Genomic DNA, 7903 nt, shown 5'->3' with positions numbered 1-7903 from the left:
CAGCAGGCCTCTGGGGTGAAGAGATCACAGGGAATGAGTTCAGGTGATGCTGGGACATCACCTAATGTCTTTCTACTTCCCTACTAGTCTCCCCTTGGAGTTACAGAGAGGGTAGGAGGAGTTTCTTGTCTCCTGTTCCATAAAGCCCCGGTAAGAAAATCGAGTTTGAAGGTTCTGGGCTTGCCTGGTCAGCACTGGTGAACACATTCCTTCCATTTGGGGGACTAGCTTAAGTCTTGTCCTCTTCTAAGATGGCCTCTCTTTGGAGTCATGGTTTGACCAGGACACTGAGGGGCAGACTGTGCTGAAATGCCCACTGTGTGGGACGCTAACACCCACAAAAGAGGTCCCAGTTCAGCTCCTGTGCCCTAGCTTTGTCTAGCTTCTGCTGATTCTGGACTCTGTTACCATAGACACAACATACCAGCCTCCAGGGGTGCTTACAACTCACTCTGCCCACTCCTTCTGGAACACCCAACCTCCTAGGAGTAACAGCTGCCCTCCAGGAAAGCCAGCAACCCTAGACATGCCAGGGTGACACCAGCCCAGTTCCCGCCTCACTCCTCAGTCCCAGCTCAGTCACTCAGTCACTGCCAACCAGGAATCTACATGGAGCCTCCATGTGTGCAGCTTCTCATACCACTCTCCCCTGGGGTTGACCACCTGGTTCCTGGCTCAAAGCCTTGAGGATGATACCAAGCCTCCCTGGGCTGTATCAGAGCCTCTACTCATTGTCCCCAGATCATTGCTGATCAAAGCTCCCAATGCTGGTCCTGATCCTGTATCTGAGATAAATGAGAAACCAGAGTATAAAATGATGGATGATGAGTGCATGAAAACATGGATGGATGCATGCATGCATCATAAATGGATATAGAGATGGTGCATGCATAGACACATGAATGCATAAATGGACCATGAGTGGATGCATGGATGTACAAATGGATGGATGGATGGATGGATGGATGGATGGATGGATGGATGGACAGACATGTAGATAGATGTGCAAATGGATGAATGACTGATTGATGGGTGGATGGGTGGATGGGTGGGTGGGTGGGTGAACAGATGTGTGGATAGATGTGTGAATGGATGATTGCATGCATGCATGGATGGGCATACATAGCCTTTGCATATGACAGACCATGTTTAAAAGCAACTTTCACTGCTCCAGATCTGGGCTTTTCTTGAAAATGTGCAGATTCTAAATCTCCTTCACATGACTTAGACGCCAACACACTGTAGGTGCTTAACAAGAGTCTCATCCACTCAAGTAAGATGGCTCCAATAAAGCCCAGGGTTCTGCAAGGAACTTCTGAGAATCCAGCTGATTTATTCAAATAGTCAAAAACCACCCCGTCCTCTGCCTGGAGTCCTAGGGCCCCCAGAGCCCTTCTCTCCTATCTCATCACTGGGCAAGCCACTAGCTGGGCATACTCAATACATATCCCTTGAGTGTTTTTCTAGCACTGCTTGGTACAGTCCAATACCTATTGGTCCTCCTCTGGGCCACACCCAGATCTGACACTCAAGTGACCCTGCCAGGCTTGTGGCAGAGCTGGGAATAAGCTCTGTGGGAGAGAACATGCCTGGTATTCAAGGCCCTAGAACCAGCAAGAGCAGCAGATGTCCTGGGCCTACCACACACATGTAAGCAAAGCAAAAGAGTCTGTGGCCTGGGAGAAGCCACCACCCAGCTGTGAAGGCCAGAAAGGAGAGAGATTGGGTAGGGTCCCTAAACCCACACAGCATCAATAGCAGAGGAGGTGTCAGGTCATCTAACGGCTGAAGACAGTCGGGAGGTACCAGGCAGTTGGGCTGCCACTTCGTGGAGCTACATTTATTTTGCGTCATGGTTTGAGTACCCACCTCCACCCACACCATGACCTCTCAAAGTCTGTGGACCCTGGACAGTGCTGATTCCAGCCTGCTGGCCCTGTGCCATGGCCATCAGCCTCGGTCTGGCTCTTAGGAGTTTTCAGATTGGGAAGGTGAAGTTTGCCTCTGGCCAAAATCAAAGGTAATCCCTTCAAAAAGCCACCGATGTGTCTCTTCCTAGGACACCTTCAACAAAAACTGAAGCGAGGACAGTGTTCCAGTGCCGAGTCTGGAACTCAGGCAACCATCCATGACTGCACAAGAAAACACCAGTCATCCTGGCTGCAGTATCTACCAGACTACTTCCCCGTCTTCCCTGACTACTCTCCATACACCTTGACTGTGAGGTCAGCCTAGCACCCCAACCTCTCTAACCACCCAGCCCAAAGTGCAGATGATCACACTGGGTGCTGGCTCAGAGTAAACCCAGACAGAGCCAGCCCTGGGGAGACACTGCTTTTGCAGGTTTTCGTTAGAATGTGGCAAATGTCACAGGAAAAAAAAATCATACTAACATGCCTTATGTGGTCCCCACAGGCCAAAACACAGGGGATAACACTAAACAGAAAAGTCCTGAGGGGGTTGAAGTGATGGCTCAGCCAGTAACGTCACCTGCAGCCAAGCCTGAGGACCTGTGCTCCACGCCCCAGACACACATGGTGGAAGGAGAGAACTGACTCCCACAGGCTGTCCTTATAAAGCACACACATACACACATACACATACAAATTTGAAAAAGCAATAAATATTTTTAAGTACTAAGGCATGGAGGTGTATGGAGGATTCTTTTTCAAGTCATGATCTCCACGCACGCTCAGATACCACTTTCAACTGTATTTTCTTCTCTTATTTTGTCTCGGCACAAAATATACAATTGACTAGCGCTGAACTGAAAACTATCATAGAAGGTATAAAATAAAAGAATGAAATTAAATACAGAAAAGGACTCAAAGAAAGGGAAAAGAAACAGCTCTGCGGCAGTGGCAGGGTGGAGGCTAGCAGACTCAGCTCACAAGGTCCTTCAATAATGGTGCCTGGGTCCCACCTTCCTCTGTATCCACGGTAGGTCTCCATTGACAAGAAACTTTGGCGGGCAACCAGCATCCGTGGCCTGGCAGGATGCGCTGAGAACCTGAGTGGATGCAGAGATCCACAGATGGAGTGAAAATGAGACCCCGAGCCCCAGAGAGGATCAACCACAAGTGACTTTTCAAAGCATTTACCACTTAAAAACCTTTTAGCTGGGCCCATGTTGAAGGTACATATGACTACATGATTTTAAATATCCCTTTCTAATTCCTCAACCACCCCTCCCCCAAGTCAGTGCCGGCTTCCCTTTCCACTTCTGTACTTTTATTTCAGAACCATCACGAGCGCTACTTACTGGGTCGTGTCCGGGCTGCCACAAATAGCTGCTCACTTATCCCCTTGACTGGAGACACAGATTTAGTGGGTTCATCCCTGGATCCCTATCAGTCTCCATTCCCACTGCACAAATGGGGACCTGAGATGGGCAGAAGCCACACAGCCCGGGCAGAGAAAGAAACACGCCTACAAACCAGCGCTCCACTCCAGAAATGATTGCAATTCTCGAGACTTCCACATCATCTAGCAGATCCACAATCATGCAAATAACAGCGAGAGGACCCATTTCATTTTTTCTTCCACAAAGTGCTGTGTGCTAGCTTTCAAAACAGAACTCTTGGAGGCCTGGGCTGCAGTGGGAAGCTGCTCAAATGCAGCTCCGACACAGGCACAGACAACCCCACACACACAAAAAAAGGAAACAAGGGCTAAGTGTATGAGAGTCAGCACTTTGTCTCATCACCACACACACACACACACACACACACACACACACACACACACACACACACACACACACACACACGCCAGGTCATACTCAGTACTTGAGGGTGTTGGGGACATATGTGGCCGGGGTGGGGTAAGGCATGGAGGTCTTGGTGGCACAAGCAAAACCGATTTGCAAAGAAAGTAAGTGTGGCTTGGAGGCTCTTGTGGAAATCTATTTGACAGATGCCTCTGTGGGATAACCATATCAGTACTGCCAGGGTTCCATACTGGAGTCTTGGGGGAGGTGGGGGTGGGGGTGCTGTTTCAGAGACAAGCTCAGGTCTAATTTTTGGGCCCATTCAGAAGTTTGCAATTAAGGATTAAACTTCTAAAGTGTGACCAATTAACTAATGTGCCCAAATGACAAACCTACAAAAGCCAAACTCCATTCTCCACTCCCTACTCTGACAAATGCAAGAAACCAGGGATGGGTGTGGTGGGGGAGGGCAAGCTGGCCTTTTTCATGGATGCCAAGTGTCCAAAAGCAATTCGTTACAAAGGAGGGAAGGGGGACCATGCAGGAAGGGCTTGCATTTCTCAAGTAGCCGGTGCAGTGTATTACGCGGCTTTGCAGGCTGCAGATTGATACAGAAAACACAAGAAGATGAAATGGAGGGGAAGAGAAGTGATACGCCTGTCGGAAACGGGAAGCAGACATCATTTTCTCCTCAAAGCAGTGGAATGAGCACGATGACACTGAAAGTCCCTCCGAGTGCATCGATGCAAAGCCTCAAGGCCTCTTGGAAGGAGGTGAAGGAAATGGGAAGGCTGCAATGGGCAGGTAACCTTGCAGGTGTCCACTGGGCAGTGTGACTAGGAAGTTACAGCGGCTTGCCTGCATGAGATCAAATCTGCCAGAAGGAGATGAAGGAACGCAGGAAGGAAGGAAGGAAGGAAGGAAGGAAGGAAGGAAGGAAGGAAGGGAAGGGAAGGGGAGGGGAGGGGAGGGGAGGGGAGGAACTGCTTCTGTATATAATGAATGACCAGGTTCTGACAGCATACTGGCCAAGTTCATGGAAGAGAGATTCACAGAGAAGCCCACCACCACCTCAAGCCACTATCTGAGTTCTAAACTAACAAGCATAATATTGGTTTATTAAGTTTTGGGGGGTTGTTGATGAAATTTGGGTTGCCCCATAAGTGTTTAAAATAGGAACAGAGCATCATTAAGCCTTCTTTTATTGGGGAAAAATTGAAATAAAAAAAAGCATACTTTTTTTTTGTGTGCCAGCTGCATACTGGCCAGTCGGCTCACCATGGTGAGCTGAATGAATCTGGAAATGCTTCTACTCCATGCCACCTCCAAAGAGGAGCTTGCTTTCTGATTGTTTATTTTTCTCTCTTTCCCTTGGAGTTGCTTTGGCTTCTTACTTCTTGGTATCCTCTTCAGACTCAACCTGAACAATGTCAATGGCAGTCTCTGGATAATGCTAGCAGGTTGATATATATGGTAAAATAAGGACAGCCACACATCAGGCACCAGGCTGCAGTGGACAGCTTTTGCCATGCCTGGCACAGTCCATGATCACTGATCCTTGCTTCAGAAAGTGCCACCTTTACCGGACTTTCTCCCTGGACCCTGGGTGTCAGATGTATATAGTCACAGAGGGCACAGCATTGGAGCAGAAAGGACACCCGTGTGAGCAATCCTGCCTCTCACCTGAGGGGCCAGCAACTATGCACTGTGGGTCAGGACATGCCCAAGAACCTATTTCTAGGCCTCAGCCCCAGAAGAGCCAAGGGCCCCAGGGCCCCGGGGCCCCGGGCCCCTTCTCTTTTGAGGTGCAGACAAAGGTTGAATGGAAAGAACTCCAAGAACAGGAGCAAACTGAAGGGCCGCCACATGCAAAGACTCTTTTCTGTTCTGGCAAGGGAGGGTTAACGGGAGAGACATGCCATGTTATCACTTCAAGGATTTTGACAGACAGTTCCGGGATAAGGGAGAAACTCCACCCTTAACTGCAGCTCTGAGGACTTGAAAGGCATTCACTAACCTCCACTAATTGCATGTTTTTCTTCGTGTCATATTTACTTGTTGGAAGTCTTGCCTGGCCCATTCATTTCCTCTGCCCCGCTATTCATGATCACTCACAGGCCTGAGATTAGAAGAGGGAAGGCATTTGGAGAGATTAAAAGCTCACTACATTTTGGCAATGATTTCCTTCTTTCCATAGGTCCAGAACCATAGGTGCAGAGTATGCTGATCTCACCCACTCCTCCCCCCTCCTCCGTGTGCTCCTTCAGTGAAATCTACCCCTCATCCTTAATTCTTCAGACAGTGGAGAGAGCCGTGTCCTGCCAGTGATGAAGAGACAACCAGCTGCCACTGCCTGGGTGGGCAGGTAGCAAGTTCAAGAGAGAATTAATGAACTCACTTTGGATGGATGAAGCTTAGCAGCCCTGTGGATAGACTGGGCATTTTTATAAAGCCACTTTGCTTGAATGCAGTCCCCAGGGTCTCGCTGTGTCTTCCTGATACAACCTAGGCCTGTACCAGAATTACCCTCAACTGCTGTCATCTTCCACCTAAGCCTAGACCTGGTCCAGTGGTCCCTAAATTCAGGGCATCAGCCTGGGTGAGTGTGAATGATTCTAGGCACACTACACAGTGCTCACCTCTCAGACACATCTTCCCACACATCCCACAGGGAACCTACCCTCATCTAATTCACTCCAGGTCTTCCCAAATTCTTCAAGCTTAGGAGTAAATCAGAAGGCAGCCCTACTCAGAACCATTCCCAAGCGCACGGATTAGACGTTGAAGACTAAAGTATCTTGTCTTTTGAGCGGCCATCAGCCAATTAACACTGTTCCAGCTCTTGGGGAAACTGGAAGAGATGCAACCATTTCACTGAAATCCATCTTGAGCAAAAGGAGATTTTACAAGTGTTGAGGGGCTGCCACTTGCAAAGCCAATTTGCAAGGAGATGGGCGGTGCACAGATTGGTATGCATGCTCCCACAGATCAGTCCCCTGCTGACGAGCCTTGCTCAGACACCTCCTTATCACCATCAGATCCAAAGCCTGGTGTTCTCCTCTGCCTCGGTACCCTCCCCCAGATGGTCATCTAATATCTTGGCTTCTAGCTGAGATGGAGCAGTCACCCCAAAACCTGTCCAACCTCCCCCAGGGCATTTTTAGTCATGCGCCAAATACGAGTCAAGTTGTCTTAATTTTCCTTTGGCCAAGGCCACTTGGGGTGTTAACATGGTTAGTGCCTGACCCCAACAGCCCACCAATGTAGCTTATCCCTGCTAGCAAGTCTGCCACCACCATTCATACTCGGCAAGCAGCCCAACCATTCAATGGTGCCTCACTTTTGTTCCCCGGGTTTAATTTTATAATTGTTAACAGTTTGTTCTCCTCCTAGCCATTCAGCGGAAGAAGTGGAAATGGGGGGTGCACTTCTGGAAGAATGCCAGGGGAGAGAGGATAGCCCAACAGTGAGGAAGAAACATCCCTGCCATGCTAGCTGGACAGGAATGGCATCCCGTTGCAGTGTGATGGTGTGGCCGGACCCCAAGAAACCACTGAGCCTAGTCCCAGGAAATTGGGAGGGGATGGAAGATGGTGGGTCTCCAACCCCTAAAACAGGCTTCCCAGGTTCTTTCACACAACAGCTCCTCTAGGTCCCTGCCTGAACCATCTGATAACATGTCCCAAAATAAACACACAAGAGGTAGAATGGCTTTTAGCTAAGGCAGTCCATGGAACACTGTCCTGGAGGACTGGGTGCTGTCTGGTTAGTCACTGAAGCCCCTGAAGGGGCACAACTGAGAGCACTAAGTGTGTTGAATGAGTGAAGGAAGAATGATGGATAGATGGATGGATGGATAGATAGATGGACAGACAGACGGACGACAGATGGGTGTTAGTGAAGTTCCCAGCAATACCCAGCAAAAGTAGCCACTTGACCAGCATCCGTCCCCCTCCTCATGCCCCTCCTCTAAGTGTCAGCAGAGGCTGGCTGCACACAGTAGGCTCTCCACAACAGGGGGTGGCTATTGTTACCGCCCTCATCATCACTTGCACCCCACCAGCCCTCTCCTTCCACGGGTTACTCCAACAGCAGCCAGCGGCAGCCGGCCAGCCTGGGAAAAGTTTCGCTGACCGCACGGCCCGGCCAAGCCCCCTCCCGCCCGCACCGGCCCCGCGGGCTGCGCAGCGGCGG

This window comes from Cricetulus griseus, chromosome 2 (assembly GCF_003668045.3).
Source record: "Cricetulus griseus strain 17A/GY chromosome 2, alternate assembly CriGri-PICRH-1.0, whole genome shotgun sequence".
Lineage (NCBI taxonomy): Eukaryota > Metazoa > Chordata > Mammalia > Rodentia > Cricetidae > Cricetulus > Cricetulus griseus.
This window is presented reverse-complemented; position numbering follows the sequence as displayed.